At 34.8% G+C, this 27,832-nt stretch overlaps 1 long non-coding RNA gene across 1 annotated transcript; it reads left to right on the top strand.

Annotated features, from left to right (window-relative positions):
- The first annotated feature begins 8,083 nt into the window (after positions 1–8,083).
- On the top strand, positions 8,084–16,908 carry LOC127793110 (uncharacterized). The gene is made up of 3 exons (XR_008021272.1): positions 8,084–8,529; positions 16,094–16,209; positions 16,843–16,908. It is a non-coding gene; the product is annotated as an uncharacterized LOC127793110 (long non-coding RNA).
- Positions 16,909–27,832: the final 10,924 nt, after the last annotated feature.

The following is a 27,832-nucleotide window of genomic DNA, read 5'->3' as shown; positions in this document are numbered from 1 at the left end:
TAATTTTTTTTGAAGAAGCTAGAATCACAATAATCTATTAGGAATGTACAAATATTTTAAATTTAATATTTTTATTTTGGGTTAATTAGTAATATAAAATGTAACTAATTATAATATTGGAAATTCAACTGTCACAATTTTTAACATAGTTTAACACATAGACAATATAGTCAATTAAAAATTAACTATAATTAGATGAATAACACATTAACCAAAACAAACAAACTATGTACATTATTCGCCTCCTATTATTATCTTAATAATTGTTACTACTAGAAAATTAAAAATATTAATTGCTCCTTCTAGTCGTTAGAAAACTTGAAACTTGGCAAAAAGGCACCAAAAAATATGAATTGCTCCTTCTTAGCTGAAGATGTGCTACATACAGAAATTATTGGTGCTTTGTTAATTGCACATGACATATCAATTGGTATATTAGACATAACTTTTTCCCAAGTCAGTTACATAATAATAAATTTATATTATGATAAAGTTGAAGTTATCAAGTTTCAAAGATTACATTAACATTACTTTCAGTTTGGAGAATTAGATTCATATTGTATTGTTTTTGTCTAATATTTTATATTTTATATTATTAGTTCTAGCTCGATGTATGTTGATGAATTCTTTTATGAAATTATCTCATTTCAAACAATTATTAGTTTTACTATATTTCAATATAAATGTTCTTCTTTGTGTGAATTTTTTGTTAATACATAATAATTTTTATTATATTATTATTTTATTATAAATTCTTTTATAAAATTTATGTATAAAATCACCATAGATATTTATTTTAAGTACTTAAAATTACCACGGAAAAGGTATATATATATATATAATAGCAAATCACCAACCAACCATAAAATACTTTATATATATGCATTTAATATATGCTCGTTCGATAAGACAGACCACCTGTTTCTCGTTTCTTCTACTTCTATCTTATCTTTTAATTCGAAATCTGTTTGTCATTTAATATATATTTCTACGTTTTCTGTTGCATAATGTTTAATGACATACAGCGATATCTCTCATATGATGTATCTTCATATAGAGAACTACAAGATAAGCTTGAACTGCTGTTGCTGCTGGAGTGGAAATTTTTTTTTGAGTTAATCCAATGTATAGATTAAATTAGTGTCAAGTGAAAGCTATTGAGCTTTGAGATTAGTAAAAGCATAAAAGAAGCAGTTAGTTGTTGTTTTAACACTAGCGTCCTGAACTCTTGAGATTGGCAATGAAGATTGAGGAAATTGAAGCATTTAATCAAGTTGTATTATTATATATATATATTGTTTCTTCTTTTTATTTTTAAGCATTGTAAATGGTTGTAAGTTAATTGTACTTTATCTTATTGTTTTGTGAGGGTTTTATATATCTTGCTAAAAGGATTCCGTAAGGAATTTTATAACAAAATTCGACCTCTTGAACAAAAGCTAAATTAAGTTATCTTCATACATAGCCAAATTTAATTTCAAGGTTAATAAGACGTGAGTTCTTAAAGTTAAATCTTTATAAAAATTGTGTTCTGTAATTGTGCTTGATTTCTTCTCTATTGGCTCCATCATTTCATAAATAAATCACCCTCAAATTAAATTCATTTAAACCAAAAGTTTCTTTTAAATAAATTATAAGCTTTATTAAATCTAATTCACCCTCTTAAACTATTTTTCAGCTAGACCACAATGGTGAATGGTCATCCAGACGTATTATGATAATATATATTACAGAATAATATTTAATTATATTGTTATATTATTTAATAATATATTTGAAACATTATTGTGAAGTAATTAATGGTCATGTACCAAGTTTTTGAGTACTCTTTTAGATAGTGTTTGTTAAAATGAGCAAAATAAAATTATATTAAGATAAGATTATAATTCTTTTCGGACCAAGATATGAAATGATTAAGATAAGATTGAGAAACATTTCAAGATTTTTATCAGACTATTTGTTAATTTTTTTTAAAATGCATGGGGGCATATAGGTCATTTTTTCTTATATGTACAATCTTTGATAAATTTATCTAGAAGATGAGAGATAAATTGATATAAATAATCTCAGATAAAAAATTAAGTGACTTTTTTTCAGTGGGTTACCAGATAAATTTAACAAATATAATAAAAAATATTTTTATTCAAAATGCTTTACATATCTTACTTTTTTAATTCCATATATTAGTTAATAAACACCAGCCCCGTTTGTTGTAGCTTAATTAAAGAAATTATAATTTCTAACTTCTTAGATTATAGCTTCTAAAACTTAGATTAAGTTGTGAACTTGTTTGTTACAACTTCTCAGAAGTTGTAATTAAACAGTTGTGGTGTTTGATACCATAAACTATAAAATAACTTATTTTTGTATAATTGTCCATAATACCCTTAATAGTTATAGAATGATAATTTAAAAATTAATTAGTATATATGTATAAGTTTCAAGTGTTATAAAAAAATTAATTAATGTAGAGATGGCGAGTGAGAAGAAGAAATTTGAAAATGGAGATGACAGTGGAGAAGAGAGACCCTTGATTGTGTGAGCAGAAGAGTAATTCTTTGTTTAAAAATAAGGGCAAAATTGTCAAAAAAATGTAACTGTTTAATTAGAAGTTGTAGAAGTTGGGGTATCCCAGCTTTGAAAAAACCAACTTCTACCTTTTGAAAAGCTAGTAGAAGCTATAAACTAAAATTCTAAAAACTAAAACAAATACTACATATCCACTTTTTTGAAATTAGAAGCTAAAACTTACAACTTTTAAGCTGCAACAAACAAACCCACTATATAAAAGTATTATACAATCTTTTGTGTGCGCATATTTGTTGAAAGGTAGTTTTATTTTAAGGTGAAGCATAGTAAATAAGTTGTATTTGGTAAATTTTAATTTAATTTATATTAAGTGCATTAGAGAATTAAAATTCAACTTAAATATTTTGATCGATTAGATCAATTTAACTATTTTTAACTTTTATCAAATAATTATAGATTTAAATTTAATTTAACTTAATGTATCAAATAATTTTATCCAATAACTTTCACGTCTCTCACCTTACTTCAATGTGGGACACAAATATTTCAGATTTTATGAAGTGTCGTGAAACAATTCCAAATTTCAGATACACAGTGTCATCCACACTGAAACAAGACACAGCACGTGGTCCTCGTTGCCAGTGTTAGGATCTCTTTTTTTTTATTAATTATTACAACAAGAATCTTACTTTTCCATCAATTTTATATCCCTCGGATAAAATGATATATAGTGTGACCCATGGCAATAATGTTATGCCACTTATATCTTTTTATTTTTAAATCTTTTGCTATACTTTTGATTCGATTTTTTATATTAAACAAAAAGAAATGTGCCTTGCCTTGCTAGCTAGCTGTAGAACAAAACAAAGCTGCATGGGTTCTTCATCGAGATGATGGGTTGGCCATTGGCCTTTTCCTCACCCTTAAGCCTGACCATCTTCTTTATATTTTAATATATATATATATATATATATGCGTGTTTGTTGTCCATTGTAATATTACGACGATCCATATTATTGCTAAAGTTATGGACCCTTCTAGGCTATACCCCATTTAGGCACGCAAAAGCTAGTCTTTTGTATTTTTGTGACAAGTGTGGTCACACCAAATTAATATCAACATCAAATGGTGAATGATGATTTTTATTGTTTTTTTAATAAAATGAAAAAATTTTAAAATATGATTAATGGAAAGAAATTCTTCACTTGTCGTGCCAGAGGACATGTATATAAGTGGCTTAGATAATGTGTTTGCTTATATAAAAATTTATTTTCTGTTAAGGTTTATTTGATGCTTAATTAGAGCATCTCCAAATCTTAAGTATTGAAGGTTATATTTTAAAATTAAAATATTTAACTTTGACAATTTACCTTTCATCATTAACCATTTAAACTACTAACTTATATAATATAATTTATATTGTGCTATTTTACTACTACTCATATATAGATATTTCTTTCTTCTTGATTAAAGTTTACAGTAAGAAATCACATAATTAATTATAAAGGAGCACTGCCTTCTAAAAGTCATACTACTACCATGTAGTTAATTATCATATGGATTTTGGGGAAATATTGTAAGAAAAATGTGTATAATACGTCAAAAAAACATTTTTGATACTTAATACAGTTGTGAAATCATAAATATATATATGTGTGTCATAAAAAAAAAATTAGTTAGTTTGACATAATTCGACTTCTTAATTATTTGATCCGATATTTTGAAATCACTTAAGCCATAAGCAATATATTTGGATTGATATTTTGTTCGTGTCTATCTCAGGTAATTTTAGATAACCTTTCGTTAACCAAGGTTAATTGTTATATAGTTGTTTTTGTCTTTACTCATTTGTTGAGATCTTTTATCTAGGTATTTTCCTCATAAGTGTCAATATTTCAAAAGTGAAAAAATTAACCACATACTAATTAACTTTTTGTTGATATATATATATATATATATATATTTCATACGTTGTGCCAAATTTACATTATATACATAAATAGGATAGATAACGCAATTGTCACTGTACCAATAAAGAGAATCCTTTTGTCATAGTACCATTTCCAATTTTTTATATATATGGTAGGAAAATTCTATTTGTACAAATTAGTGGATTATCGAGAAGATAATCGAAGGTGCCAAATGACAAAAAATGCATTCACCCAATTTGTAGATTCACCACTCCTGCCCTTGGTCGTCTTCCTTCTCCTCTGCCGTGGCTGTCTCCAACAAACTCCGTCTTGTCTCGCCAACCGTTGATGCATCCTCTCATCGCTCTGCTAGCTGCAGCGTCTAGTGCGACCATCGCTGCATCCTACTCCTGTCCTATTGCAGCGCCTCGCGCGATCGCCACTGCATCATGTTGTCGCCTCACCACAGTGCCTCGCACTGACCGCAACTACATCTCATCGCCTCACCACTGCCACCTCTGAATAAAGCCTGGGCTTTTCCCATCTACGGTAGCTTGATAATCGATAATAAAGTCTAATTCAGTCATCAGACATGTCATCTCGTTGATATACAAGTAATACGCTCCTAATTAATTAGACTCAATTTTAACCTTTTCACAATGGAATAAAATAGTTATGTATAAAAAATTATGTATCATCTGCATAATGTCTTAAAAGCATGAGATTCATCTACCATGCACGATGGAGAAAACTTTCAAATGGTCTACCCCTACAAATTTTTAGAGATGTTCTTAGGGTCTTCAGATCTATTTCTCTAATCTTAATAAACATTGCCTTTTGATATGGTTAGATTTATCTAACTCCATATACATGGCATCTTCAGAAATATTTCTACCTATTGAAGAGGAAAAATATGTATGTGGTGCCACATATGCACCTTCCAAGAGATAATACATCAGCTCGTCAATCCGTTGCTATACACTATATATATCTTAACCGATCAATCTTGATGTTACTTGTAAAATATGGCCGTCTAATGCTATTTTAATATATAAAAAAAATCATCAAAATGATCTATGGTTGAAAAAAAATATATATATATAAGCTATTAAATATTGAATGGTACGAAAATGCCCCCAACACAACAAAACTTATAATTGAACGGCTACAATTAGAAATCTAACTTTCAGATAAAAGGGAAAATATATATATATATATACCTATATAAAAAATTAAAATATATATATACATATATGTATATACATACATATAAAACTTCAAAGTGACATTCATGTTAAATGTGGTTTACTATGTAATCACATAAATCTAACTGCAAATCTGATAACATGAGGATTAGTTAATACTTTATATGAGATTCTGATTATACACTACAAGAGTTTTGACTTTTTCTGGCGGTGAGAAAATCGCCGAGAAAAGTTAAAAAACTGCCGGTAAAAGTTTTACCGGCGGTTTTAATAACCGCCGGAAATACCTCCGTCGGAAATTCTTACCGGCGGTTAAAAAACGCTGGAAAATATCTTTTACTAAAACCGCCGGTAAAAATAATAATACCTGCGGTTGTAGAACCGCCGGCAAATGAAATATTTTACCGGCGGTTAAAAAACTTTTCTTGGCGGGTTAAAAGCGGCTTAGTAAAGTGCTGAATATTTTTACCGGCGGTTTCAAAACCGTCGGTAAAAGTAAACCGCCAAAAAAAAAAAATTTAAAAACCTGTATATATTCATTATAAAAAAAAATATAAACCTGTATTGTAACAAAAAATCATGGCTGAACACATAGCAATTTGAACTCAGTAAAATGAAATACATAGCAAGCAGATAGTATTAAAACTAGAAACAGGCTGCCGATGCAATAAAATCAAAGCCAAAAGAATTAGGAACCACAATGAAGTTCAATAGTGATGATAATAATTACCTCATTCAAAGTATCCAACTCTGAAATGGCCTCATCAAAAGCTTGCTTTGCAAGATGACAAGCCCTGACAGAAGCAGCTCATACATCAAATAAGACATTGACCAATTTGTATAGATTTCAATTAAATAGAATGCACTGTTAACCTGGTGAATTCATAATCTCATAATAAAAGACTGAGAAATTCAGGGCCAATCCCAATCGGATGGGATGTGTTGGAGGCAAATCAGCCTCTGCTGTAGCGGTAGCTGCCTGCAAGAACATTTAGTTAGAGAACATGAGAGAGAGAGAGAGAGAAAGAAAGAGCAGCATTTTTCATGCCATGTCATTCAACCACTTTTAGCATTTTATAAGTAAAAAAGAAAGGAAGGGGGGGGGACACAAAGAGCCACTGGAACCAGCCATATCTTAAATGGAAAACAAGCTGCATTTTGTAGCAAAAACCAGACACCAATTCCATACAATCAGCATTCAACATAATCCAGAGCCCTGAAAACCCAACTGTGAAAGAGCAAGGGGGAAGACAATCATAAACAATGCTGAAAAAACAATGTTCCCAAAACACAATACCCAAAAACTAGTAGTGGAGCTGAAGCAACCCAAAAACTTCATCTAAACAGAAAGCAAAACAGCCAATCTGCTACATAGACACAATATCCACAATGCTTGATGAAGATAATAGTAATCCCTAATTTGAATAGGCTGCACGAAGTCACAATCATAGACTTCTAATAAGTTTAACAATGTTCAAATGATCTCATAAGACAGTCTTAACTTTATAGAATATTACAGGAAAAAAAAAACTTTATAGAACTCAGCACCAAAATTTTGGAATCTAGACCTATTTGATTTCATACTTATTAATGACAAGTCCAAAAATAAATGACTACTCTTTAATGTCCTTTTGAGTAGGCTGAGCATGGCATTGAACTAGTTACATTCCCTTCAATCTAATGATTCATTAATACATACTAGTGTTTCAAGTGTTTCAGGGCACTCTTCATATTGAATGGTAAACAGGTGATAATGCCAACAATAACCATAACAACAATCATAAGTTCTTAACAAATAAGTATTAATAGAAGTAATACTACTTTAGGCCTAACCAAGACAACACAATTTCAACCACTTCAACATTTTAATAAAGTCTAATAGTTTACCTAGTTCATAGAAAATCAATGGCAATGAATGTCCACAGAATCAATAGAACATGTGCATAAAAAATTAGCACATGTTTGAGGAGAGAGAAACATCTCAAATCAACCATAAGCTTACAATTTTCTTTAAACAAGATCAAAATAAAACAGTTTGCTGGCTCCAGGGAACACCTTAGGAGAGTGAGTCAGCAATGGACATCATTGGGATTAAGAAGCATCGAGTAATTCTATCTCTTCCTTCTTCTTTTTTAGTTATTATTATGGCTAAGACTCACATCTAATTGGTCTGAATACCCCAACACATAAAGGAGAGCCATGGGATGGGTGTGTGATAAAGGCTGGGTACCTACCACCCCTCTGCGCGGATAAACCACACGGGTAAGATATTATAAATTTGAACATGAGTAAACAAAATTACAGAACAAACATGTAATGCCCTAAGTCATTATGAATAAATTTAATATTAGTTATGCTTTTATTTAATTAAATTATAGTATAATTGCTTAGTTTAATATGATATGAAATTCAATTATTAAAGTATGCTTAGTGTGTAAACATGTGTAAGTACGTAAAATATATAGGTAGATATATAAGTAGAAAAATGAAAATAAGAATGTATATAGTTTGCCGTGTATAATTTGATATGTATGTATGTATATGTATAATAGCTTGCTGTATAAATATGTATGAAAATTCGTATATATACATAATATATATATATATCCGTATATCTAAAAAAAAAAAAATCGCAAGAAATCTGGAGCAGGCGCACGGCCGCGCCTGCAATCGGCGCTCAGGGAGTGGGGGGGGCCATTAATGGCCGAGGTGACGTCGGAGTGGCCTCCCGGCCACGTGGGTGTCTCGATGGGACGTTCGCAGCGAAGCTTTGGCTATAAATAGCCGAGATCGCGCATGCCCCATTCATCCGAAAATTTCGAGGCCTTAATCGGGCACTTGGGCAGTGTTTGAGAGTTTTCGTGAGTGGGGTACTGGTCCTCGAGGTGTGGGCGACATTTCTGGAGCTTTTGGTGACCAACGGAGCAGTGGGGGAGAAGATTCAAGCCTTCGCTGGAAAATCGCGATTCGCCGGAGCCGAGCTTTCAATCGCAAAATCGAGGTATGTTCGGTCATTTTTTCAAAAATTTAATGCCATAATCGAGTTCTGGGGGTCGAGTTTAAGGGGGGATGAGGCTTCTTTCGAAGCTCCGGGCTCTGGTAGCATCGCCGGCGGCGTTAGAGCCGCCGGAGAAGATGACCGCGAGGGGGAGGGGTCGGGCGCGTGGGGGCACGCTCCAGCGATTGAGGCAGAGGCGCGTGCGGTCCACGCGCCCGCCAAAGAAAAAATAAGAAAAGAAAAAGAAAAAGAAAATAAAAGAAAAGAAAAAGAAAAGAAAAGGAAAGAAATGAAGAAAAAAATAGAAATAGGAGAAATAAAATTTTGTAAAAATTTTAGTAAATCGGAAATTTTATTTATAGCATATTTGGTGAGAAATATTTCTGGAAAATGTTAATTTAACTATTTATTTAAATAGTTTTTCTATTACGGATATAAGGGAAAATAGGAATTTAATTCAAAAAATTTTCAAGAAAAATTCCGGAATACTAAGAATATTATTTAAGGAACATTGGTAAAAAGAAAGTAAATTTTTATGAAGCCTAGATAATTATTATGTAATTTTGGAAGAAATAAAGCTTAGGAATAAAATAAAAAGGAAGAAATTATGAAAAATTAGCAATTGGTATTCTAAAAATAATCTATTATGTAAGGGCCCTCGTGAGCAAGGAAATTAAGGGGTAGCCGCTTGGCACGTAGATCGAGACAAATTAACTGTAAGTATGCTGCTTGAATTTAACACAGTTATAAATGTAACTGCTTTTATCATATTGGCATGCTATGATATGAAACCATCATGTAGACTGCATCAATGATATGACTATGAAATGCATACATGCACAATGATACTGTTGATCACACGCATATGAGGCCGTAGGGAGTACGAACTGACACCGCTGGCCTATCAAGGGTGCACCCATACACCCCGGCTTCGAAGAGAAGGCCGCTAAAATGATAGGCAGCAAGAGGGTTGTAGTTGACACCTACGATAAAAGACATTGCATACACTCATAGCATTACATTTGACATTCTTACTTAGATGATTCATCATCTAACATGGATTCGCCCCTGGAACATTCAACGTTCCAGCTGGGACTTGCAGAGATGATTCAGAAAGTGGTGATGTGTAGTGACACGAGACATCAAGATACGAGCAAATGTATCATGTTATAACATGATTAGTTTAAGATTTATGTATATTGTTCCATCATCAAACGCTTTATGTATTAACTTGTATTAAATGCCATGTACGATTATTAAATTATGCATGAGCAAGTTCGATTCAGCTTCCGCTTTACATTTATTTCTAGTCTAGATATCTCATCTGGCATTAGATATGGTCTTAGGGAATTTTAAAATAACGTTAAAAAAAAAAAAAAATTCAAATCAAATTTCCTAAGGCATAACATGCCCAAGAAGGCAGGCTGTTACAGTTGGTATCAGAGCCCAAACAGAATACCTAGGAAGGAAAAACTTGGATTAAGCCTAACAGGACAAGAGTACCAATATGAGAACGATTAGGGGTACTAACGAAAGTTGTGGTGACAAGATGGATGGAAATTTTTCAGAGCAAATCTTAGTCGACCATTGGGCACACCGTTTGGAACATCGAGTTCCGCTACCAAACGAGGGGATCATGGAGTACCTCGTCCAACTAGAAGAAATTATCGACGATGTGCCCCCAAGCTACCGACTTTGGCCTGAACTCGCTCAGTTTCAGATAAATATGATGGTCGGTGTACTGGAAGATGAGCTACAAGAATTTACAGATTGGGTCCGGCATCAAGACGAACAGTTCCCCGAATTCCGCCTTTACTGCGCGCGTGTTCGCGAGCTACTCATAGAAATGTACGAGCCAGTACCAGTGGAGGAGCACGATGAAGACATGGAGGACCCGCTAGAGGAAGATGGAGAAGGTATGGAAAACCCAATTGAGCCAGAGGAAGTAGGAGAAATGGCAGATCCAATAGAAGCAGAAGAAGAAGAAGAAGAAGAAAACGACATACCCATATTCTGGGCCGAGGATGACCTTCTTGAGTTAGAGGACATCGATTCTGAAGACGAGGAAGAGACAGAAGTGATGATGAACGACCCCGAGGCACCCCCATACGAATCTGATGATGAAAAGAACATTTGGATCTGGAGGTCATCAGGACCAAAATAGACCCATCTCAGAAACCCCCTAACTATTTACATACAGTGTTGTCTGTAATCCATGGGATTATGTAGCATGTACATATAACATTTTGCAGTCAAATGTATAATATAGAACTAATCGGATGGCAAGATCCTGTTGTCTAATCTCGAATGCTATTTTCTTTTCAGATGGTGAATACTCAAAGAAGATTAGCAGTTGGACCTAGGACGCCTGTCCCACAAGCTGGTAATACCGAAGGAAACACGAGTAGACACCCAGAAGGCGACTCTAGCCAAGAAACTGGGAGTAGTAGACTGGACCAGATGGAGCGAATCTTGGGAGATGTGGTGGGTCTCATACACGAGACTCACTCCAGGGATGGTCACGTGGCCAACATGCTTGACTTGTACCGACGGCAGAACCCTCCCGTCTTTCAGGGGAAAATTGGTGCCGACCCCAGTGAAGGGGAATTTTGGATCGAGCAAACAGAGAAGTTGCTGGATCACCTTCACTGCAGCGAAGAAGAGAAGGTTAATTGTGCCACTTTTATGTTGCAAGGAGAGGCAGACAGATGGTGGAGAGGAGTCAAGAGAACAATGACCCCTCGAGTCCGGGCACCTTATATCACTTGGGAAAGATTCAAGGAACTCTTCAACGAGAAGTACTTCCCTCTGAATCTAAGAATGAAGAAAGAAAGAGAGTTCATGGAGCTGAGACAGACCGGAGACATGTCTGTTACCCAGTATGAGGACGCCTTCAGTCGATTGATCCGATACATGCCGATTTACGAAGGAGACGAAAGGATCAAGGCCCAGAAATTTTTGGGAGGGCTAAACCTAAAACTTCAGATGGCATTGAGTAGTGCAAGTACCCAGACCTATTCAGAAGCGGTACTGCAAGCCTATACCACCGAGGCTAACCTGAGCCGGATTGACTCTATCCAAGGAGAAATTCAGCAGGGGAGCAGTCATAGAGCAGGCAAGAAGCTAGAACCCCAAAAAGCCGAAATTCAAGCCTGGTACCCCATGCGCAAAATGCCAGAAGCAGCACCCAAGAAGGCCGTGCCGGCTAGGGAATAAGGGGTGTTACAATTGTGGAGAAATGGGGCATCTCAACCAGAACTGCCCAAAGAAAGGAATTACTTGTTTCAACTGCCAGCAGATGGGCCATTTCGCAAAAGACTGTCCCAAGCCGCGACTGATAAGTCAACCCCAGGGGACGTCCGGGAATGCTAGAGCACATCAAGGAAGAGTGTTTCATCTAACACGACAGGATGCGGCAGAGGATCCAACAGTAATTGAAGGTACTATGTTTCTATCTGGTATCCCCATGCATGCATTAATAGATTCAGGTGCAAGTCACTCATTCATTTCGCACGCATTTGCTAAAATAGTAGGGGATAAACTAGAAAATTTGAAGTGTCGAATGATTGTCACAACCCCAATGGGAAAATCTCTAGAAACTTTATCAGGGTACAAAGATAGAAAGATTCAAATAGGAGAAGTTGAGTTCTCAATGAATCTAATTCTTCTGGAATTTCGAGATTTTGATGTGATTCTAGGAATGGACTTCCTAACTAAGTACAACGCCACAGTGGACTGTAAAGCTAAGACAGTCTGCCTTAGGAACGGCGACTTGAACGTCAAGTTTCGAGGGCAAAAGAGGGTAAGTGAACAGAAGTGGATCTCGGCTCTGAAGGCTGAAAGACTGTTGCGTCAAGGAGCACAGGGATACTTGGCTTGTGTTCAAGAGAAAAGCAATGAGCCCTTAAAGATCGAAGAAGTGCGACTCGTTAAAGAATTCGGGGATGTGTTTCCCGAAGAATTACCTGGACTGCCACCCCAGCGAGAGATCGAGTTCTCGATAGAGATCATACCAGGAGCAGGTCCGGTTTCGATACCCCCGTATAAAATGGCTCCTGCAGAATTGAGGGAATTAAAAACCCAACTTCAAGAATTGCTAGACAAGGGATTTATCAGACCTAGTATATCGCCATAGGGAGCACCAGTACTTTTTGTCAAGAAAAAGGACGGGAGTCTGAGGATGTGTATCGATTATCGACAGCTCAACAGGATAACGATCAAGAATAAATACCCACTCCCCAGAATCGAGGAGTTGTTCGATCAATTGCAAGGGGCTAAGGTCTTCTCGAAGATTGAACTAAGATCGGGATATTATCAATTAAGGATCAAGGCCGAAGACGTGCCTAAGACAGCGTTTCGTTCTCGATATGGGCACTATGAATTTTTGGTGATGCCGTTTGGATTAACCAACGCCCCAGCGGCTTTTATGGACACCATGAATCGAATCTTCAGGCCATTTTTGGACAAATTCGTGATCGTGTTTATAGATGACATACTAATATATTCGCCCATGGAAGAAGAGCACGAATCACATTTAAGGATAATATTGCAAACATTGCGAGGACATAAGTTGTATGCCAAGTTCTCAAAATGTGAATTTTGGTTGTACCAGGTGTCATTTTTAGGACATGTTATATCGGCCGAAGGGATATCGGTTAATCCGGTCAAGATAACAGCTGTGACAAACTGGAAGCAACCCCAGTCAGTTATCGAGGTTAAGAGTTTCTTGGGACTGGTAGGGTACTATAGAAAGTTTGTGGAAGGGTTTTCAAAAATTGCGACACCCCTCACCAAGTTAACTCAGAAGGGGGTAAAGTTCGACTGGAACGAACGGTGCGAAGAAAGTTTTCAGACACTTAAGGCTAAGCTGACAACTGCTCCAGTCCTGGCTATGCCAAACGGATCAGGAGGTTTTATGGTCTACACAGACGCCTCGAGAAACGGTTTAGGATGTGTGCTGATGCAGCACGGGAGAGTCATTGCTTATGGATCTCGACAGCTAAAGAACCATGAAAGAAACTACTCGACCCATGATTTGGAATTGGCCGCAGTGGTATTTGCTCTAAAGATTTGGAGGCATTATTTGTACGGTGAGAAGTTCAAAATTTTTACTGATCATAAGAGCCTACAGTACGTCTTCTCACAGAAAGAATTAAACATGAGGCAACGGAGATGGATGGAGCTGTTAAAAGATTACGATTGTACTATTCAATACCATCCCGGTAAAGCTAACATTGTGGCAGATGCCCTAAGCAGGAAAAAAACTGCTTGTATGGCTGAAATGATGGTGGCAGAATGGAAGCTAGTTGAAGCATTTAGCCTGATGACAGTAGGAGTAATTTCTCGAGAAAACTCGACCTACGTAGCTAGTCTTACAGTACAGCCAGAGTTAATGGATCAAATACAACAAGCCTATCCCGAAGACTCCTGAATAAAAATGTGGGTTGATGAGTATGGGCAAGCAAAGAAACCAGAATTTGAGGTAAGAGAAAACATCCTTCGATTTCAAGGAAGAATATATGTGCCTCGGGTGAGGGAATTGCGACAAGCAATTTTGGGAGAAGCCCATCGATCCAGATACTCGATCCACCCCGGAGCCACCAAGATGTACCAAGATTTGAAGGCTGTGTATTGGTAGCCAGGAATGAAGAAAAGCGTGGCGAGATACGTTAGTCAATGTGACACCTGCCAGAGAATTAAGATTGAACACCAGAAGCCTGGTGGGAGCTTGCAACCGTTGGAGGTTCCAGAGTGGAAATGGGAGCACATCACGATGGATTTCGTGACTGGACTGCCAAGGAGTCCTAAGGGAAACGATGCTATTTGGGTGATAGTCGACGGGCTATCTAAGTCTGCTCATTTCTTGGCCATAAGGGTAAGTCAACCAATCAGCAAATTAGCTCAACAGTATGTGAATGAGGTTGTCAGATTACATGGAGTGCCAGTAAGCATTGTATCAGACCGTGACCCAAGATTCACTTTTAGGTTTTGGGGAAGTCTGCAAGAGAGTTTGGGTACTCAGCTTAGGCTAAGTACGGCCTATCATCCTCAGACAGATGGTCAATCAGAAAGGACCATTCAGACCCTAGAAGATATGCTGCGAGCTTGTGCGATTGATTTTCCGGGTAGCTGGGAAGAGCATTTACCATTAGTAGAATTCGCTTACAATAACAGCTACCACAGCAGCATTGGAATGGCTCCCTATGAAGCCTTGTATGGCCGAAAATGTAGATCCCCGGTATGCTAGACTGAGGTAGGCGAACGACAACTCTTGGGACCCGAGATAGTTCAGGAAACGACAAAAAAGATAAAAATCATTCAAGAAAGAATTAAGAAAGCTCAAAATCGCCAGAAATCCTACGCAGATACAAGAAGAAGGAAATTAGAGTTTCAAGTAGGCGACAAAGTATACCTGAAGATATCTCCACTAAGGATGGTGACTAGAAGCAACAAGAAAAAGGGCAAGTTAAACCCTCGATATATAGGGCCATACGATATAGTGGAAAGAATTGGACCAGTTGCTTATCGACTCGCTCTACCCTTAGCTCTATCAAACATCCATGACGTGTTTCACGTATCGCAACTGCGAAAGCATGAGCTAGATTCTTCCCAGGTAATGCCAGCTGAAACTATCGAGATTCAAGAAAATCTCTCGTATGTAGAAAAATCGGTCAATATTTTAGATCGCAGGGATCAAGTCCTAAGGAACAAATCAATTCCCCTGGTGCAAGTTTTGTGGAGAAACCCCGTAAGCGAAGAAATAACTTGGGAACGAGAAAAAGATATGAACTCAACTTTCCATACCTGTTCAAAGACCCCTCAGTTAGAATGAGTGAGGAATAATCAAATTTCGAGGACGAAATTTTGTAAGGAGGGGAGAATGTAATGCCCTAAGTCATTATGAATAAATTTAATATTAGTTATGCTTTTATTTAATTAAATTATAGTATAATTGCTTAGTTTAATATGATATGAAATTCAATTATTAAAGTATGCTTAGTGTGTAAACATGTGTAAGTATGTAAAATATATAGGTAGATATATAAGTAGAAAAATGAAAATAAGAATGTATATAGTTTGCCGTGTATAATTTGATATGTATGTATGTATATGTATAATAGCTTGGTGTATAAATATGTATGAAAATTCGTATATATACATAATATATATATATCCGTATATCTAAAAAAAAAAAATCGCAGGAAATCTAGAGCAGGCGCACGGCCGCGCCTGCAATCGGCGCTCAGGGTGTGGGGGGGGCCATTAATGGCCGAGGTGACGTCGGAGTGGCCTCCCGGCCACGTAGGTGTCTCGATGGGACGTTCGCGGCGGAGCTTTGGCTATAAATAACCGAGATCGCGCATGCCCCATTCATCCGAAAATTTCGAGGCCTTAATCCGGCACTTGGGCAGTGTTTGAGAGTTTTCGTAAGTGGGGTACTGGTCCTCGAGGTGTGGGCGACATTTCTGGAGCTTTTGGTGACCAACGGAGCAGTGGGGGAGAAGATTCAAGCCTTCGCCGGAAAATCGCGATTCGCCGGAGCCGAGCTTTCAATCGCAAAATCGAGGTATGTCCGGTCATTTTTTCAAAAATTTAATGCCATAATCGAGTTCTGGGGGTCGAGTTTAAGGGGGGATGAGGCTTCTTTCGAAGCTCCGGGCTCTGGTAGCATTGCCGGCGGCGTTAGAGCCGCCGGAGAAGATGACCACGAGGGGGAGGGGGAGGGCGCGTGGGGCCACGCGCCCGCGATTGAGGCAGAGGCGCGTGCGGTCCACGCGCCTGCCAAAGAAAAAATAAGAAAAGAAAAAGAAAAAGAAAAGAAAAGAAAAGGAAAGAAATGAAGAAAAAAATAGAAATAGGAGAAATAAAATTTTGTAAAAATTTTAGTAAATCGAAAATTTTATTTATGGCATATTTGGTGAGAAATATTTCTGGAAAATGTTAATTTAACTATTTATTTAAATAGTTTTTCTATTACGGATATAAGGGAAAATAGGAATTTAATTCAAAAAATTTTCAAGAAAAATTCCGGAATACTAAGAATATTATTTAAGGAACATTGGTAAAAAGAAAGTAAATTTTTATGAAGCCTAGATAATTATTATGTAATTTTGGAAGAAATAAAGCTTAGGAATAAAATAAAAAGGAAGAAATTATGAAAAATTAGCAATTGGTATTCTAAAAATAATCTATTATGTAGGGGCCCTCGTGAGCAAGGAAATTAAGGGGTAGCCGCTTGGCACGTAGATCGAGACAAATTAACTGTAAGTATGTGACTGCACTCTCACCCTACAATTAAAACACAATAAAAACAAATCATAATAAAACTTTTATATTTTTTTTTATTTTAGTGAGAGGTTTATACTCGCCAGTGTACGAGTGTAGTTGTAGTCCAAATTTAAATTTATATTTTCTGGATGAATCCAGATCGTCCACTGAGAGATTTATTTATGGCAAAAGAAAAAGAATGTCACACACACGCACACGCATTTGGACAAATTGACAACAAGATTTTTTATGGTTTTGTTTTTAGACAACAGATACTAGAAAATAAAGTAAGGCAAAAATTGAAATAAACATTAAACGTAAAAATATGAGTTTGGATAGTGCTTGAGTTAAGACAATTTCAGTACCAACCCGTTGATTCCCAAATTTTAGCATATAAGATTAGCAACATTAATTTAATTTCAGATATGAGGGTTTGTTATTAAATGCAATTAGAGATGATGATAGTTCTAGGTTAAGCAATCCCCATACATGATATGCGGGATTCTAATTTAAGCAACTACCATAAATCCAATTACAATTAATATACAAAACAACTAAATTAATCATCCGGGTTTGGGTATGATAGCGTTTCCAGTTCTAGTAACTCTCATACATGGCATGAAAGCTCTAAGTTAGGCTTACGCTCCAATCCAAACCTAGTGATTTTTTAATAATTAATACACACTCATACTGAAATTTAAATTAATGTTACTTATTTAAAGCGCAGCTTTCTTTGGGAATCATTGGCATTGGACACTGTCCTTGCCTTAACCCAAGATTAGATTTAACTACTCATTTTTATTTGAAAGTTAATTGACAGAAATTTAAATGACGTAATTTAAATAACAGAATTTAAATGACAAGAAATTTAAAAGCATAAACTAACCGGCCATTTAGGCGGTGGATAATTAAATGACAAGAATTAAAATTACAGAAATTTAAAGGCATAAACTAACCGGCCATTTAGGCGGTGGATAATTAAATGAGAAGAATTAAAATTACAGAAATTTAAAGGCACAAATTAACCGGCCATTTAGGCGGTGAATAATAAAGTAATAATAAATGACATAAGAATTTAAAAGAAGAAAGAAAAAAAAGTAAGATTATAAGAGAAAGTACTAAAGAAAATGAGAAAGAACAAGAACAATTCTCAAAGAGAGAATTATAAGGAAACAACTAAACTTTTATTCAAGAATAATAATCACACTTACAAATGCAATCAAGTGAGCTATTTATAGGCCACAAGATGCAATACAAACCACACAATTTCAATTATTCAATTAGACATAATTATATCTAATGGGCACTCACACACTTAAAGTTAAATGGATTTTAGCTATAATACACACCTAATATTAAATGGATTTTAGCTAAAATACATACCTAATAAAGCACTCATAAAGTTAAATGGATTTTAGCTATAATATCCACCTAATAGTTAAATGGATTTTAGCTAAAAAAACACACCTAATAAAGCTCTCACATAAAAAATAAAAATAGATTTCTATAAATTGGTTTTTTAATCTTCATTAGGATTAAAAATAATCCTTGGGCCTTCTCCAAATAATATTTTCCATGGGTTGCTCAAATTGGGCCTTAATTCTTCATGGGCTTGAATTCTTCATGGACTTTAATTTTTCATGGGTTTGATTTCTTCATGGACTTGATTTTTCCATGGCTTTGATTTCTTCATGGACTTGAATTCTTCATGGACTTTAAGTCTTCATGGGCTTGAATTCTTCATGCCTAAAAAAAATAAAAATAATTTAATATTATTAATAAATTATATATTATATATATGTATTACACATGGCACATATATATATTAGATTATATTATATATATATATATTACATGCATGCATATAATGATATATATGTATTATATATAATTTTATATATTATTATTATTTATTTTAGAACTTCATTTCATTCATCTTTCAATTTAAATTTACATATAACCATAAAATATATATTAATATCTAATTTAAACCATATTTAAGATCGAAAGAAGGGTATAATTATAACAAAATTTTTACAAAATTAACCACTAATCATACCCCCCAACTTAAACATTGCTAGTCCCTTAGCAAACAGATTATACACCTGCCAAACTTTATTCACAATAACTGTATGAATGTAAAAATTTCAAATTCGAAACCGAAATGCATAAAATTAAATAAATAATTTAGCATTCTAAATCAGATTTTTGGTTAAAGGTCATACAATCTCAGGAATGGAAATTAGGATAACCAACACACAGACTTACTCCCTCAAACTTTTGACTTCAAATCTTACTATGGATTTTCTCTCCAATAAAAAGGATTCCTCAGGTGTACACACAAGGGGGTGCACCGTTATAAGAGTAAATGCAGAACAAGTTCAAAACTCGGTGCCATCCCAAATACAAGGAACGTATTTTCATGAAAGAACAAGGAAATTGACATAGCTTCATGATTGGAATAATGCTCTAGATGAGTAACTTCTGAATTTAAACATGATTCCCTACTCCAAACTTGAATTCTGAGATCACATGATTTATAGCATCAAAAGGGACCGGACTGGGTTGTAATGGGGCTATAAGGTTAATACGGGTTGTCAAAGAAAAGGTAGAGTGTGCAAATGGTGTGTCGGGATTTTTTTTTTTTTTTTTTTTAGCATTCATTTTGAAACAGTTATGCTGAATAGCTAAGAGAATTTGCCCCCTTTTTTTTCACTTTTTTTTTTCTTCTTTTTTTTTTCTTTTTCTTTTCTTTTTCTTTTTAAATATGAAAATAGATAAACAGACTAATTCCCAAAATCACACCAGGTTGGATAAAATTCATATGGTTATGGGTTAAACGAGGGTAACGAAAGAAGTTGTACTACAAATGGCTCAAATGGGCTAACAAGAGGTTGATTTAAAAAAAAAAATAGGCTCAAAATGAAAGAAATTGATCCCCCTATCATGCTTCTCAGTCATATAATTCATAGTTTGAAACCAGTCAAATTCATCCGCTATCATACTAGACATTCAAAGCGAATTGATATTTTGAAGCCATTGAAAAGATAAGATAAACAAGAGAGCATATTTAGAGTAAGTGTTATTTCACTCAGAATTAACGGTTATTAGGCTCAAACACTTGCTTGGGTAATAGTCTCCACTTCTGTTGAGGGATCATTCAATGTACTAATCAGCTAATTACTGTTACCTTTGACTTTATGACCGATAACCAATTTCTAAATTTTGAATCCCTGATGAATGTAAATTACTTATTCTCATGCATAAACGTTTTCAAATGAGAAATCAATGCATTCATGTTTCGTATTGCAAACTTAACCGGCTATCAGTGCATAACTTTAAAGCTTTAGGAATAGCATTATTTAAAACACATAATAATTTTTTTTTTTTATAAGAGCAGATAAAGATAATCAATTCCCACAAGACTACAAACTAGCAATAGCAAACTCACAGTTAAATATGAACCAGATAATTCATAACTAAACCTTACACCCCCCAACTTGAATTGCAGTAATAAATTAGGGTTGTTAGGAATACCTGTAACTCCACAAGTCTATAGATTTGCTGTGAACTGCTAAAACTTAAACAACAAATGAACACACCATATATATATATTTATATTTTCACACCAAAATAAAAATTTCATGCAAGTCATAAGATAAGCAAAATGCGTCTCAAGAGTACAAGAAGTACTCCTTACTCAGCCATCTTATCAAAGACTTTGCTTACAACATTCCACAGTTTTGTTTTTTTTTTTTTTTTTTTTTTTTTTTTTAAGAAACACAATCAAGAAAAATTCTGCGAGTTGTACAATAACTAGATGCGTCTCAAGAGTACAAAAAGTACTCCTTACTCAGCCATCTTAATAAAGAGCATTTCTCACAGTGATAAATCTAAATTAATCGGACCCCTTTGGCGCTTGTTACTAATTGCCTTAGACCAGTCTATCCGAGGCTCATGAGGATCGTACTGTGGAACATAAGCATGTAATTTCTCTAGCAGCTTATCAATGGTGGATGCAGAAATGAGAATCTTTCTTGCTGAACGAGAAATGAACTGTTGGTCCACAGCCTGATCAAGAAAGGAGAGTAACCCATCGAAAAAATGGTTAACATTTAAAAGTCCAATGGGTTTGGTATGGAGATTACTCTTGGCCCAGGAGATTATACAAAAGATTTCTTCAAGTGTTCCAAAACCTCCTGGTAAAGCAATGAAGGCATCTGACTGATAAATCTTACAAGCCATGCGCTCAGACATAGAAGTCGTTTCTATAAGTTGACCGCGTGTAATCCCAGAAATATGTGGTTCAGTTAAAGGGATTGGCATTATACCTACCACAGATGAATTTCCAAGATGTACAGCTTGTGAAACATAACCATTCAATCCACGACTTCCCCCTCCATATACCAAATTAATTTTTTTCTCTCCTAATTTTTTACCAAGTTCGTTCGCTGCAAGTGCGTAACAAATATCGCTCCCAAGTTGAGAGCCACAAAGTACGCATATGGTATTGATTTGACGAACTAACTGGCCTTCCATGTTTGTTCCTTTTGTATGTCCTGAAAAGAAGTTTGGCGATCAAAAGTAGCTATACAACAATTCAACAAGAAATAAATACAAACAAAAATCATGCGTATGTATAAATAGTTGTGATTGTGGCTCACATCTTCCTCTGGTTTTACGTCCAGAAACGGCTTAAACACTTTCTATGAAGCGGGGATAAGCTTCCCATCCAATTTTCTTATAGATTGGCAAACAGGGTCTTTTTTAGTCAGATTCCCAAGACTATAGCGTTGGTGGTCACTTCTGAACTGGGTCCATAAAGCAAGAAGTTCTCTTTGCACTATTCCACATGGATGCGTCTTAAGAGTCAATCGGATATCATCCAGAGACTCCTTACTCAGTCCATCCTTTATGAAACTAATTTTATCTTCTCGATTTATGGACGTAAACCCCACAGATTTGCATTGTGTGTTACAGGTCCATCGAGCACATTTGTAACAACCATTCACTCTTTTCGCTCTTCTTTTCTTCGCAAAACTACTCTTCCCTAAGCCTGGAAAATGCTTAAAACTAGGTGAAGTTTCACCAGCTAATCGAACTTTTGCTTCGATCAGCCAACGAATATCTTCAGGGATGTTATTAAGCATCAACAACCTAAGTCTTTCACACCTAGCAACATAAATTTTTTTCAAATCATTCTGCGGGAGAGATGGATAGTACTTGTGAATTTTTGAGAGATAAAGATCCATTTTTTTTTTTTTAAAAAAAATTATACTAAGAAGAAAGTAAAGAACTATAAACTTTACAAAAGGGATGAGAGTACCTGATCGGAGAATAACACAAAGGAGAGAAGATTGAGCTCAAGAGGGGTGACTTGCCTCATACAGATATGGAGTCTCTTATAGAGCAATGGGCATCACTGTTCTACACTCGACTCGAGGCATGCCATAATTGCACCGTCAGACTTGACGTCGTTTAGCGTCTCATTTTTCAACATTTGGCAGTGTGCCTTTTTTTTTTTCAACGCTCGGCGCCTCTGTTTTCAACATTTGGCAGTGTGCCTTCTTTCTTTATAGGGCAGTGTGATTGCACTGCCCAAGAAAAGATGGCTACCACCAGCGTCAATTCTGTCTCTCTCAATTCAATTTTTTTTTAATTAATTTTGTTTTAATTTTTTTTTTTTTTTTTAGGTAAAATTTTGTAGACACCTTACCCCCCAACTTAAATTGCGTATTGTCCTTAATTGGCAATAAAAGGATAGAAGATAGGCATACCTGGCGATCTTCAATACATAAACTCGTATGGAGAAATTTTATTTAGACTGCACATAGAGAAACACTAGTTAAGTAATGAAGAAAAGGAACAACTTATATGTATATATATATATAAAATTATTTTATTATATTTTTATTTATTTTTTTTTAGAATTTTTTTCTTTTCTTTTCTTCCAATTAAGGATCAAATGAGTGGTTGCCCACCTAATCGTATAATATCTCCCATTCACTACACCACTTTTAAAGTTATTTTCAAAATTATATAAATTAATTTTTCTCATGAATGCACATATATATTTTGAAAATATATCGTCCGGAGGTGTTGGTTTTATTATATCCGCGTATGGCACATTAATTTGCACAAACATCTCACACGTGTTTGGTTTAATTTGATCCTCAATAATATCGACTAATCTAAAAGATAGAAATTGAGGGGTAAATGTGGATAAACTTATGATTTTTTCACATTTTGGCTCTCGAATTTTATCCTCTTCTTCCTCCCAGGTTTCTTCTTTTCTTACATCATTTTGGTCTTTTTCTTCCTCCAAGGCTTCATTGACATCTATCTCACTGTGATCAACCACTCTCTCTTCTTGCACCAAAGGGTGTACTGTCCTAGGGGCATCAAGTTTCTCAATTATTTCTCCATTCCTTAAGACAGTCACTCCTATGTCCTGCTCCTGACTTTCACTTTTGATGATGGGTTTTATTAATGGGATTTGGAGTGAGTTGGGATGGACAGGCTCTGACATGCTCAAAGTCTGTGTTAGCTGTGTCAATTGGTTCCTAATGTCCTCTGTAACTCTAATAGTATGTTCTTGACATTTGGACATTTGTGTAAAAATTTCCATTTGGCCTTGCATAAATAGATTGAAGGTATCTTCTAATGAACTCCCATGAGGGGGTTGATATGCATCGAATGTAGACCCTTCATTAGTTTGAAATGATTGAGGCTGGGAAAGGAAGTGCTCATGTGGTTGGGCTACAAAATCATTTTCCCATGAGAAATTTGGATGAAAGTGTGAATTAAGGTGATATGCATCAAAGTCCGAATGGTAGTTTTCCTCATGGTTTTGGTAATACATTCTCTCATAGTTGTGTGTGTGTGTGTAACTGGATTGACCATACAATACCTCCTTAAAAGCAGGTATTATAGGGCAGTCATCCGTTAAATGAGCTGAAGTCTCACACACAGCACACCAAACCTCAATTTCATGGTAAGTGGGTAACAAATGGGTAGTGTCTGATTGCAAATCAAAAGTGGTTTGCCTAAGAGGGTATAGATAATCCTTAAGAGGTCTAGACAAATCAGATTCAAAATGATAATTTTCATCATGATAAGTATCTTGTGCAGACAGATTGTAGTAATTTTGAGACATGAGTGTAAAGTTGACAATCCAATTGCAGGTAAAGACTCAGAATGATATAAAAATACTGTTTCAAAATTCTACCTGATCTCAGTCTCATATACAATGCACAAACAAAAATAAAGTAAAAGAGAAATAGAGTTACCGATTTTATCAAGAGATGCTTATTCTTTTTTTCTTTTTATTTTTTTATTTTTTTCTTTTTGTTTTTGCCTTAATCTCCCCGGCAACGGCGCCAAAATTTGACTGCACTCTCACCCTGCAATTAAAACACAATAAAAACAAATCATAATAAAACTTTTATATTTTTTTTTTATTTTAGTGAGAGGTTTATACTCGCCAGTGTACGAGTGTAGTTGTAGTCCAAATTTAAATTTATATTTTCTGGATGAATCCAGGTCGTCCACTGAGAGATTTATTTATGGCAAAAGAAAAAGAATGTCACACACACGCACACGCATTTGGACAAATTGACAACAAGATTTTTTATGGTTTTGTTTTTAGACAACAGATACTAGAAAATAAAGTAAGGCAAAAATTGAAATAAACATTAAACGTAAAAATATAAATTTGGATAGTGCTTGAGTTAAGACAATTTCAGTACCAACCCGTTGATTCCCAAATTTTAGCATATAAGATTAGCAACATTAATTTAATTTCAGATATGAGGGTTTGTTATTAAATGCAATTAGAGATGATGATAGTTCTAGGTTAAGCAATCCCCATACATGATATGCGGGATTCTAATTTAAGCAACTACCATAAATCCAATTACAATTAATATACAAAACAACTAAATTAATCATCCGGGTTTGGGTATGATAGCGTTTCCAGTTCTAGTAACTCTCATACATGGCATGAAAGCTCTAAGTTAGGCTTACGCTCCAATCCAAACCTAGTGATTTTTTAATAATTAATACACACTCATACTGAAATTTAAATTAATGTTACTTATTTAAAGCGCAGCTTTCTTTGGGAATCATTGGCATTGGACACTGTCCTTGCCTTAACCCAAGATTAGATTTAACTACTCATTTTTATTTGAAAGTTAATTGACAGAAATTTAAATGACGTAATTTAAATAACAGAATTTAAATGACAAGAAATTTAAAAGCATAAACTAACCGGCCATTTAGGCGGTGGATAATTAAATGACAAGAATTAAAATTACAGAAATTTAAAGGCATAAACTAACCGGCCATTTAGGCGGTGGATAATTAAATGAGAAGAATTAAAATTACAGAAATTTAAAGGCACAAATTAACCGGCCATTTAGGCGGTGAATAATAAAGTAATAATAAATGACATAAGAATTTAAAAGAAGAAAGAAAAAAAAGTAAGATTATAAGAGAAAGTACTAAAGAAAATGAGAAAGAACAAGAACAATTCTCAAAGAGAGAATTATAAGGAAACAACTAAACTTTTATTCAAGAATAATAATCACACTTACAAATGCAATCAAGTGAGCTATTTATAGGCCACAAGATGCAATACAAACCACACAATTTCAATTATTCAATTAGACATAATTATATCTAATGGGCACTCACACACTTAAAGTTAAATGGATTTTAGCTATAATACACACCTAATATTAAATGGATTTTAGCTAAAATACATACCTAATAAAGCACTCATAAAGTTAAATGGATTTTAGCTATAATATCCACCTAATAGTTAAATGGATTTTAGCTAAAAAAACACACCTAATAAAGCTCTCACATAAAAAATAAAAATAGATTTCTATAAATTGGTTTTTTAATCTTCATTAGGATTAAAAATAATCCTTGGGCCTTCTCCAAATAATATTTTCCATGGGTTGCTCAAATTGGGCCTTAATTCTTCATGGGCTTGAATTCTTCATGGACTTTAATTTTTCATGGGTTTGATTTCTTCATGGACTTGATTTTTCCATGGCTTTGATTTCTTCATGGACTTGAATTCTTCATGGACTTTAAGTCTTCATGGGCTTGAATTCTTCATGCCTAAAAAAAATAAAAATAATTTAATATTATTAATAAATTATATATTATATATATGTATTACACATGGCACATATATATATTAGATTATATTATATATATATATATTACATGCATGCATATAATGATATATATGTATTATATATAATTTTATATATTATTATTATTTATTTTAGAACTTCATTTCATTCATCTTTCAATTTAAATTTACATATAACCATAAAATATATATTAATATCTAATTTAAACCATATTTAAGATCGAAAGAAGGGTATAATTATAACAAAATTTTTACAAAATTAACCACTAATCAGTATGCTGCTTGAATTTAACACAGTTATAAATGTAACTGCTTTTATCATATTGGCATGCTATGATATGAAACCATCATGTAGACTGCATCAATGATATGACTATGAAATGCATACATGCACAATGATACTGTTGATCACACGCATATGAGGCCGTAGGGAGTACGAACTGACACCGCTGGCCTATCAAGGGTGCACCCATACACCCCGGCTTCGAAGAGAAGGCCGCTAAAATGATAGGCAGCAAGAGGGGTGTAGTTGACACCTACGATGAAAGACATTGCATACACTCATAGCATTACATTTGGCATTCTTACTTAGATGATTCATCATCTAACATGGGTTCGCCCCTGGAACATTCAACGTTCCAGCTGGGACTTGCAGAGATGATTCAGAAAGTGGTGATGTGTAGTGACACGAGACATCAAGATACGAGCAAATGTATCATGTTATAACATGATTAGTTTAAGATTTATGTATATTGTTCCATCATCAAACGCTTTATGTATTAACTTGTATTAAATGCCATGTACGATTATTAAATTATGCATGAGGAGGTTCGATTCAGCTTCCGCTTTACATTTATTTCTAGTCTAGATATCTCATCTGGCATTAGATATGGTCTTAGGGAATTTTAAAATAACGTTAAAAAAAAAAAAAAAATTCAAATCAAATTTCCTAAGGCATAACATGCCCAAGAAGGCGGGCTGTTACAAAACATATCTATTGACAAAATTATTGACAAGTCAAAGCCATCTGATTGCATAAAATGAAGAATAATCCATATAGGCATTCACAAAGCCTATGAGGCGCTATACAAACATTGGTGAAAGACACATTATGGTGAAAGACTTAATGTCAGAAGCAATTCTAGCTCTGTCGAGAAGTATCTCAGCCAAAAACCCTGCCCTTCTGCTCTTAAAAATGTTAACAATAGTAACGCTATCTTTGGCAACAGGCGCCAGAAGGCATAGCATTATGACAACATTTTCAATTTTTACAATCGATTAATCAAAAAAAAACCCTAACCCCAATTCGGATAACGCCAATGCCTGAACAAAAATCAACACGTAATATTCACCCAAATAACTCAGATTCATAACATAAAGGCACGTATACGCGTGAATACACATAGAATTTCAGGGATTTGGAGGAGAATCTACCTGTTTCCGAAGGGAATCCCAAGAAGTGGTTGGATCCATGTTTGCAGAAGAAGAGAAAGGGAGCAACTGCGGATTCTTCTCCTTCCGGTTCCGAATCACGGTACAGCGCTTCGAATTGCAAGGAGCAGAACGAGATCGCCCAGTTCTCAAGAATTCCGAGAGAGGCATTCTCGTTGGGGAAGAAACGAACCAGTCATCAAAGACCACGAATTTGCTACCATTATTAATCAATCAATAGACTAATTAATCTGGTTTACCCACCAGTAATGACACCAAAAAAAAAAAAATAGTAGTAGTTGTTACCATACCAAATGGAGCAGCA

This window comes from Diospyros lotus, unplaced genomic scaffold (genome assembly GCF_014633365.1).
Source record: "Diospyros lotus cultivar Yz01 unplaced genomic scaffold, ASM1463336v1 superscaf1, whole genome shotgun sequence".
In the NCBI taxonomy this organism is placed as follows: Eukaryota; Viridiplantae; Streptophyta; class Magnoliopsida; order Ericales; family Ebenaceae; genus Diospyros; species Diospyros lotus.
The sequence above is the reverse complement of the archived record's forward strand: the minus strand, read 5'-3'. Positions and strand labels throughout refer to the sequence as shown.